Here is a 10528-nt window from a genome sequence, read left to right as displayed (position 1 = left end):
AATAAAAGGTGGTTTGTCCCTCTGCTGTATTGAAAAATGGTAATTTTTCAACTGAAATTTTTTTCATTTCTAACTATGCTATGTCAGGTACTTTTTATATTTCAATCTATATTGCCTATTTTAAAAATGATTTCTAAATATTTTATATACTGTAAGGTGCACTTTATTTTCTTTGTCTACTTGTATTTACTATGTCTAATAACTGATACAGTGCATCAAAATTCAGTGTGTTTTTATGTAAAAATTTGTCACTTGTTTAGCATACTTCACTTCGTTTTTGAAATGGAATGATGGGACAGCATTTTGGTGAAAAAGATAGGAATCGATCACTAGCGTTAATTTTTCTGATTTTCCTCTGTTCTCTACTTAAGGCTGCAAAGCCATGTGATCCATCCTGGCATCTCTGCAACAACTCCTTGGAATCCTCCTTCGTGTGATATAATTCTCTACTTCCAGAGAAACATGGCATCAGTACTCAAGTAATTCAAGTACTGAAAAGCCTTAACTAAGAGTTTATCCTCCCCCTGCCCCACCCCACTCCATTAATACTATTCTTCTCTGTGAGCCGGGATGCAACAAAAGGAACGGATTTTCTCACTGAGGTTATATTAAGATTGTTACCTTCCAGTACGCCAAATCACTTATTTTCGTTAACAGCTAACTTTCGTAGATGGGTGCTAAAACTGGATTATATTTTTACCACATAAAAATAGGTGCTGCTATTATGTCTCACAGCACCAGAAATGGGCTTGCACTGTGTTTTATTTTTTTTTTAAGAGTTTTGCGTTGATTAAATAATTTACATGCTAGAAGTTATATTACAGAAATTCTATAAAGTTGATTAACCTATTTGACAATAACTACCATCAAATGTAGTATCTTCTTGCTGTTTTAAAATGAGGAAAACATTGAAGCTGAAAAAGCTCCATGTTTAGGTAACTGGCTACTGAGAAGACCTTCTGAAAAAGAAAATTGAATAGGATTGTCACCAACAAGGTGTTTTTGCCTTATGTTTTGTTAATGTTGCTTGTCTAGGAGAAAGCTGATTAAGTAAATAAAAACAGTGAACCTAGAGCAAATAATGGTTTGATGGTTTTGACTGTTGCACTTTAAAAATAGTTAATTAGGAAATTTCTAGTTGTTGGGAGATGTATGGTTGTATCACTGTTGATTAACTGCCAAAAAGACCAAATGTCCTATTGTCAACATCTCCCCTACAGACAAATAGCAGATTGTACAAATGATACTGAAGCATGATAGCTTCCCAAGAAATGTGTCTCACTGGTCAGGTTAAAGCAGGTTAGTGCAGAGGGTCACAAGAGAGCCAAGACATAGTGTCAGACTTCTCTACCTTAAGAACAAACAAGCCTTTACTTTTAGTATCTTGGATGGCCACATTCACACCTATATGTGGTACAAATAATAGGGGTAATATTTTTGTGTTTGTTTGTTTGTTTGTTTTGACAGACTCCCCAGTCTTTCTTAATTATTCTTTGCTGGGCTTCTGACAGCTTTCACTTGTACAGGAGAGTTTTTGTGCAGGAAACTTGGTCCCAGCCTTGAAGGGAAGTTACTAGGTTCACTTAGTAAGTGGAGTTTCTGGCCACAGATATGTCAAGTGATTCAGGAAAAAAAAATGTAGACAAATGTCAAGCGGAACTTAGTTTCCTACCGACTGATTTTGCTTCAGTTGAAAAATATTTTCATAATTCTTTTTAAAAGTTAGATTTTACCTCGGGCTATCATATATGTAATCTCATGAAGCTTGATCTATCAGAGAAAGTCATAATCCTCAAACTCCTGATGATCCAGTGGGTGCTAAATGATTTTTTTTAATCTATTACAGTATTTCATCTTTCTTAAATTATGCATAGTGTACTTTAACTTTATTTTACAGAATAAATTTTACTGTGATAGTCACAACATGACAGCTGCTGTATATTTTTTTGAGTTTTCAGCATGGCCCAGTCTGTTTATGCGAATTGTCATAGGAGCGTGGACCCAGTGAGTGAGCAGCAACACTCGTAGCCATCCTGACGGAAGGCTGCTCTGTGGCACTGCCACCTCTGTACGTGGCTTCACCCCGCCCACACATCCCTTAGTATCATTTGTTTCCTCTAATTTTCAAAAAGAATTTTGTCTAGAATTGGTTTCAGAATATAATCTTGGAAACACTTTGGAACTGTCTCCCTTTAAATATATATTTTATATACATTTATATTATATTTACATTTTATGTATTTATATTTTTATTTTTATATTTGAAAGGTGTACTAGATCCAGTAAAATGAGATTTTTTTTTCCTGTATAAAGGTATTAGAAAGAATAAACAGTAATAGCCAGAAGTACCCTAGAAAACAACAGTGGAGAAGGTGGGAAAACCCTACTAAATATTATACTCTAAATAATATAAAGTCCAGGAATTTAATCTATGATAAAGGAAGCACCTTTATTAATGGAGGAAGACTTTAAAAATGGTGTTGAGACAAATATGGTTAACTACATGGTACACAAGGATAAACTCTGAATGGATCAGAGGCCCAATTGTGAAAAGGAAACCTAAATAATTAGAAGAAAACATAGATGAATTCCATTATAATCTGAAAACTCCTATGACTGGAAATCCAGAAGTAACACAAGGAAAGTTTATATCTCTAAAAAATAAGTTTTGAATGGCCAGAAAAAGCAAAGTTAAATAATGAAATGGCAAAAGTATTTGCAACATATCGCAAAAGGCAAATATAGGCCTAATACATGAAGAATTTCTAAACTTTGAGAAGAATCTGAAAGAATGGGCAAAAGATATGAACAGTTTATAGAAAACAAAATGCAAATGGCCCTTAAACATGAGAATATACATAGGAAAAATGCAAATTTAAACAGATACCATTTCTTACCCATCAGATTGGAAAAAATCCAGCTTACGCAGTACACTCTGTTACTGGTAAGCCAGTGAGGAAACAGGCACTCTAAAAAGTACAAATTCCTGTGGATGGAATTTGTTAATAATTAGCAAAAGTAAATATGAGTTTATCCTTCAGCCAGGCAGTCTCACTTCTAAGAATCTACCTGAGATGCATTGGCAAAAATATGAAATAGTGTATCATTACAGCACTATTTATAACAGCTAAAGATTGGAAGCCACCCAAATCTCCATTGAGAATGGGTCGATGGAAGAAAATTTCATACATTGATACAATGGAATACTGTACAACTGTGAAAAGAAATGAGAGCTCTTTTCTATAGACTATTCTGGAGTTATCTCCAGAGTAGAGGAGGTAAGGAATAGGATGTATGGTGTGCTAAGAAAGGAGGAGACAAATGAAAAAAGCATTTTCTTCTATTTTTAAAAAATGCAATAGAATTAGTTATACCAATAACTAATAAATCAGTTCCCTCAGGAGCGATGGTAGGGAGCTGGCTGGCGATGGCAACTAGGTTTGTATCTTGTTTTATACTTTTTACTTTGGGACCCTGTCAGTATTTTCTATTTTTTAAAAAAGATCAATTCTTTAAAACAACTGTCAAGTTGGAGGTATAACCACACTTAGAAGAGTTACTTCAAGTGACTTTAAAGCCCAACATTTTGTCTGAACTTCCCTGATGGAAGAAATCAAACTGCACTCAATATTTTTATTTTTAGCAAGGATGTAGATGATAAAGCAAATATGTCAGTGGAATTCAGAGCCCAGATTTATAGCACAAGAGAAAAGAAGTTCAAGAATAAAATCAAGTAAAAACCCTGTAATTATGTATTTCAGTTGCAATTACCAGTAAAATATATTGACAATATACTGTAAAATGATAAGTGCTTCATACCACCTGACACAGCAATTTCGTTTCCAGTTTTCAGTCCTACAAATACATCTGCACCTTTGCAACAATGTAATATTAGAAGTCTGGAACCCAATATATCTGATTAAATTCCAGCACATTCATACACTGGAATATTATACAGCCTTAAAAATGAGGTGTAGCAATCTATGGATATTTCGCTTTACCGTAGGAATTCCAGTATATATGTATATCAGATCATCACATTTTATATCTTAAACTTTTGTTATATGTCAATAATATCTCAGTAGAGCTGGGGGAAAATGAGGTAGATCTGTAAGTGACAATATGGAAAAGTTCCAAAACATCTTCAGTTAAAAAAAGACAAAAAATTCAGAATATATCATATATATATACATATATACACACACACACACACACATATATATACCCACAGATATATAAATATATACAAACATACATAATAGTGCGTGTCTCTGAAGTTATATAAAGAGACACATGCTCCTATAAATAGACATTTTGGAGAGAATAAACATATACGTGAGTTTATTAATAGTGGTTAGTTTTGAAGGACGATTCTGTTATATATGCTTTTGTAAATTTTGGATCCATGCGCATTAATTACATTTTAATGGAAGCCATATAAAATACAAGAAAAAGTCTTGGTTAATATTTCTGCTAATTTGTGAATAGGTGAGAAGCTAACTAAAGGGGCTTGCCAGCTATGGTGGTATCTGTGCGGATGTGCAGACCCAGACTAGGGAAGAGACAGGTGTTCAGGATATGAAGGCTGTAAGCCTCAGTAATTTACTTATTGAAAATTATGCCGTAAAGTCATAATTGGTCTGTCTCTGTTCCCTCTAGCAAACACAGTCCCGAAACGAGACTGCCCTTCTCATTTGTCGTCTGTTGCTTAAACTCGTTGAATTAGAATGTTTCTCTGTATCTATTAAGCTCTACCTCTGTTTCTGTCTCTCCCCATCTCATAAGCACTACTTTATCTGTCCTGTTATTATTACCTCTGAAAAGTCTTAGAAAAAAATTTTAATGTTACATTAAATTAGAACTGGTTAAATTTGTGTTTACCAGCTGTAGTCCTGCTTTAGGATCGCTTAATTCGTTTAATGACCAGATTTAAAATTGAAAAATACTTTTAGCAAGTAGTTTTCTAAATGAATGGGTAAGAAATTTTACTCCACTGTATGTTTTAATCCTTTAAAAGATTGTATATACTCAAGATTTAAAAGGTTTCCGTGAAATGCCCATTAATTCTTTGAAAATTTAGAATAACCAAGCCTACTTTTTCCGTATTAAACATTGCATTCATTTTGAGAGAGGGATCACTTGGCTGAGAGTTCTAAATCAGGTTTGCCACATTGTCTGACAACACTTGTCATGGAGACGACAGGCATGAAAAGCTAAATGACTGGGCCCATTTCCTCCTTGGTAAGGGGAAGAGACATATTTGTCACGATGACCAAGGTGGAGACATAAGTGCATTACGAACATTCTTGCTATGTTTGTCATGTTCATTAAGAGCTGTTTCCTAGTATTTACCTACGAATGTTTTTATAATTGGAAGTTACAGCAATAGAAACAATTAAGTGTTGAGACAAAGATGCCAGACATGAATGACTGGTATTTCACCTTCCTGTGCCAACCAGCTTGCTATATTTCTGCTGATTTGTGAAAACCCCAATGTATATTGAACATATATCTATTCGAGACTTGAAAATGCTCTCCATGGGGTGGGAGGGGCACTAGGGTTAGGGTATGTGGAGAGTGTGACCTGGCAGAGGACTGCTGGCAGACACCTGACCCGTCTCCACGTGGCCGCCTTCCATGCCAGTTTTCAGTAATCGTCTTCGGGAGTGAAGCATCTCCATCTGTGCCTCTGAGTGACCTCTCAGCTCCGTGGGGCCAGCACCAAAGATGTAGGCAGCTGACACATCTTCCTTGGCAGCCAAAGACAGACACCACGCCCTCAAGCTCAGTCTATTTCAGCAAAATGTGAGCATGAGATGTGGACTATGCCAGCTCTCAGAGCAGCGGCCTCGAACTCTAGTGTGCCTGAATCATCAAGGCCACTTGTCACGAATGCAGAGTTGAGACGCTACACTGAGAGATTTTGATTCTGCAGATCTGTGGGTGGGGCCTGGGAATCTACATTTTCAGCAGCCCCCCTCCCCATGTCCACGAGCCAACACAGCTGACATAGGAGGGTCAATTTTTCGTGTGGTGTATCAGGCAGTTAATTTGGTGGGACTCAAGCTACTAGTGCTGTTTCTTTGTGGCGGCTGAAATCCCAGTTCAGTTATTTTATCCTTAGCTATAGCGTGCCCCATACAAGATAGCCAGAAATTTGGGCAGAGATTATATTCAGACTTTGAGGCTCCTCTCCCTGGCACTCGCCTTACCAGGACTCTCCCCTCATCGTTTGGCCGTGACTGTGCTTGCCCTAAATTCTGTCCTCTGGTTCTTGAAGCCAGAAAGATCTGCTGGTGTTCTACCAAGGTTCTGGTCCCCTTCTACCTCGTAACCAAGGTATGGCCTTCACTCAGGCTAAGAGCTGTGGAAATGCTGTCCTCCTTCCATTCCAAATGTCAAGTCCCTTCCCAAGTCTCCTTGCTTTTTGTCCATTCTCTAGTGCCTTCGGTGGTGGTTTCTCGATACTGTCCAGTTTATGACCGTTGTCAGTGGGTGAGTTGGTCCCCAGTAGGATCTTCCTCAGCTGTACTGGAAGCAAAACTCCTGGATCAGACTTCAAGATCAGTGTTTTCCAGGGTTCTTTTCATGCAAGCTCGAGACCGGGCTAGGTAGAGGCTTGTCTTGCTGAAAGACGCGCTCGTGTCTGATTTCTGTACTTCACTTACCATCAGCCTGCCGTGGCCACAGGCCGCGAACTGTGGATATTTCACTTTACCGTGGAAGCGTAAACAGGGATTAGACAATGCAGGGAAAGCACTGTCATATTTGCACTCTTTTTAGAGAGGGAGGCCCTCAAACTTAGCTGAGATAAAAACCAAATATAGTTTACAGTCCATATCCTGTCTGGAAACCATTTCTGTCTCATCTCTCAAAAGCTGTTTCCTTTTAAGCCCTTCTATCTTGTGCTTTTGCTGGCCTCACAGGCCTTGCTTACCCTGTCCACCAGTGGTTCCAGAAGCTTGCAACATTTTGTTGATCCATTGTTTGCCGAGGCCTCTGCCCTCTCTGGAATTGTATTTCTCATACTTATGGTTGGAGTCACGCTGGTGCATTGTAATCTAATAGCCCTAGTGCTGTAAATTTTTACTAACCAAGCCAACAAAAGCAAAATGGTTAAATTCTTGAGAAATGCCCAATTCTCATAAATCAGGAAAGTTCTAACAACTTCAGATAGTGAAGTACCCCAGTATCCTGCATTACTCAGAACCCCATGACACCAACTATAGGATAAGATCAATGAAGTCTTATTAGTCTATAAATCAGCAAAAAAATTTGAGGGATGAGTGATTTTAAACTTGTGATGGAAACTATTCATGATTCCCTAAAACTAACCCATTACAATCCGAAAAGGTGATGTTCCTGGCATATTTCCTCCATATCTCCACTCTCCAGTGCTGATAAAGAATGAAAAATAATCAGCTGATACTAATGAATTTATTTACTACACTGAGACTGAGGAGGTAAGATCTGGAATTCTGAGAATCACAGTCTTGCGACCTGTGAATTGGTGCTGACATCGTCCTCATCATTCATTAATCTTTGGCCTGTGGGGACAGGAGGAGGCCATTAAGTCAGATATCTCTCTCTCTCTCTCTCTCTCACACACACACACACACACACCTATTGAGCAGCCTCCACTATTGGAGACACAGCTGGGAACCAAGGAAGAGGAATAAGACCTGAGCACTCCAAATGGACACCACTGAGCCTTGCACATAAAGCCCCGGATACAGGAAAACACGGAGACCCTCCCTCAGCATTTGGGCAGCTGGCATTCTCACTGCACTTCCAAATTGCTCTTTTTAATGTGCTGCGTGGCTTAGAATTGCGTATGACAGCAAGGGTTTCCTCATTTTCTAAGCTGCTGTCTGGGAGCGAGACCAGGCAACAAGGAGCAGCAAAGAATAAGCTGGTTCATTTAAAAATGAGCTTTTTAAGTTTTCATGGCAATCTAATCATGATGGCCTTGGACAGAGCTCCCAGGAGATCTACTGTTGTGAAAAAGCATTAGGTCCCTTCCCTGACAATGACGACTTAAAAGGACACACAACTGCAGTGACCTCATGATGAGGTTGGCAGAGAATATCCTGTGATAAAGACAATGCAGAGAAAGCACAGCATTTTTATAAAAGGTGCCACCAATGCCTTATTTCATCCTTACTACCCGTGCCGCGTACCTCATAAGATTTTGGATTTCCTCCATGCAAATGTGGAAGCGTATACAGGGAGAGCAGGCGTTGGGACCAGGCACATTCAAAAGATGTCTCCAAAAACCTCCACTTTACAAAGGAGGGAAACAATGGTGAGAGAGGTTAAGTGACTCACCCAGGATCACACAGCTAACAAGTGGTGGCTGGGACATTGGAACCAAAATAGTCTTTCTTATTCCTCTCAGAGTTCTTTTCATTTGGTCTTCCTTCTGCATAGTTTTGTGCCAAATATTATAAATAATAGTGTAGGATTGGCCTGGAGATGTGGGGTCCCTGGCCACATCCTCGGGAAGAGTTTGATGGTAAGTTTGGGAGGAGGGGTGGGAAGGGAGAGAGTAAGAAGGCAAAGAAAGGAAACAGAAAACTAACATCGAGTGGGGGACAGCTGTGTGCCCCATGTTTTCGCGATCCAGCTCATCTGCCCCTCTCGACCTTGAGAAATCACCTCTCAGACCTCAGTTTCAGCCCACGTAAAATGTGCTTAATAACTGGCTACAGGTCTCATAGGTCATTTTACTGGTCCGGCATCCATGAGGTAGGGACTGTCGCCATCCCCATAAAGAGACAGAGCCCTGAGAGGTTAAATGACTTGCAAAATGAGATGAGATCAGAGCTTATAGGCAAATCTCGGTGCATCTGACTTGATTTTGGAGCATTGAGAAGGCCCAGCGAGGGGAGGCCCTCAGCCAGGTGTGACAGCTGGGGGCTTTGGACAATGGGGTGAAAGAATATACTGAGCACCTGCTATTTGGAGTGGCAGCTGGCACACCTTTTCTGTAGAGGGCCAGAGAGTAATCTTTTCTATTTACTTTGTTGGCCATACAGTCTCTGCTGGAACTACTTGACTCTACCTTTCCAGTGCAAAAGTAGCCAGAGACAATATGTAAATGAATGGGTGTGGCTGTGTGCCCATGTGGCAGGTCTGTGGGTCGCAGTTTGCCCAACCCCGATTTAGTCACATGGCACAGATGGATCAGGAGGGATCAGGGTGACACAAGAAGCACGAAAGATTAGGGTTAGCAGGGCACTGGCTCCTTCACCTCAGTCTGTGTCAATGGCATCCCATGGAGTTGTGCTGTGCATAGACCACACAGCCGCGCCTGACAGTCCTGTGTGTGCCATAAAAAGAAAACAAGCCTTGTGATCCCTCTTGGGAATGGTTAAGTGCTAGGGCCCTCGACAGCACTCTGCTCCTTTGTTAGGTGGAGGTGACTGAGTATTAAAAGGGCCTTGGAGAGGAGAGTGGAAGGGCCAATTACCTGCCCAAGGGTAATGAGATCCCAAGAAAATTAGGTTCTCAGTTGTTGTCAGGACAGTGTAGGATCCTATTTCTCAGACGGTGAGGAAGGCAGACAGACCCACAGGGTGACCCGGTCTCATGGAATTTGGCTGCCCTGCTTCATGGGGCTTGTCCAGCTCTCTTCTCCATGGAAGCGGGGTGTGGTTGGGTCAGCATTACAGAAGGAAAATGCTTGCAGAGCAGAACCACGCATCTAAGAATAGACTAGGAAGGTCATAGGTCTCGCTTCCGTGGAACTCCATTCCTGGGTTCCCAGGGCAGCTGGCACGCAGCTGTGCAGTAAAGCCAAGTTCACCTTTGGCTGCTCTCGGCACTAGCTGCTCCAGCAGATCAAGAGTGGGACAAAGTGCAGGAGAGAGTTTGAAGCTGGTGCTGCTTTGAGCAAAGTTGACCACGACTGGATCAGGAGGACGGAAAACCCACTTGTCTGCTAAGCTCCAAGCTGTTGGCAAAGACCAGTATGAGGAGTTCTGCTCTGGACAGGAGAGTTTGCCCAGCAAATGCTGGGACAGGGGTGCTGTGCTCAGGAGTTGGGGGCTAACTAGACAAGGCTGGAGAAATGGACTTGGAGTCAGAATGGGAGATGCTCCCAGCGAGAACAAGGGAGGTCCTGGTGGGGGACGTAAGAGGCCACTGCTTTGTGAGGGTCTGGCCTGCTTGCCAGGGCCGTGAACATCGCCTCCCAAAGGAGACACACAGGACTGGTTCTGGTGCAAACAGCAGCATCTCCGTCTGCTGCTTTTAAAATCCCAATCTTGGCTGTGGAGCTGGGGACCTGTTATGCAACAATAGCTTTCATACTGCTCACTCAGAAATGAAACTCCAGCCAACTTCCCATCTCTTGCGTTGACTCAAGGCCCTGTGGTCGTCCTGCTCAGGAGCTGGCTGTGTACTCAGGAGGTGAAGGAGTTGCTCAGGAAAGTTTAATAATTGAACACCAGCAGAGGGGTGACCCCAAAGAGTTTTCTAAAAAAGATCTCCAAAGAAAGAAGTCCTCTCACAGGCTCTGAGACCT

The sequence above is a fragment of the Pteropus vampyrus genome, unplaced genomic scaffold (genome assembly GCF_000151845.1).
Source record: "Pteropus vampyrus isolate Shadow unplaced genomic scaffold, Pvam_2.0 Scaffold35, whole genome shotgun sequence".
Lineage (NCBI taxonomy): Eukaryota > Metazoa > Chordata > Mammalia > Chiroptera > Pteropodidae > Pteropus > Pteropus vampyrus.
The sequence above is the reverse complement of the archived record's forward strand: the minus strand, read 5'-3'. Positions refer to the sequence as shown.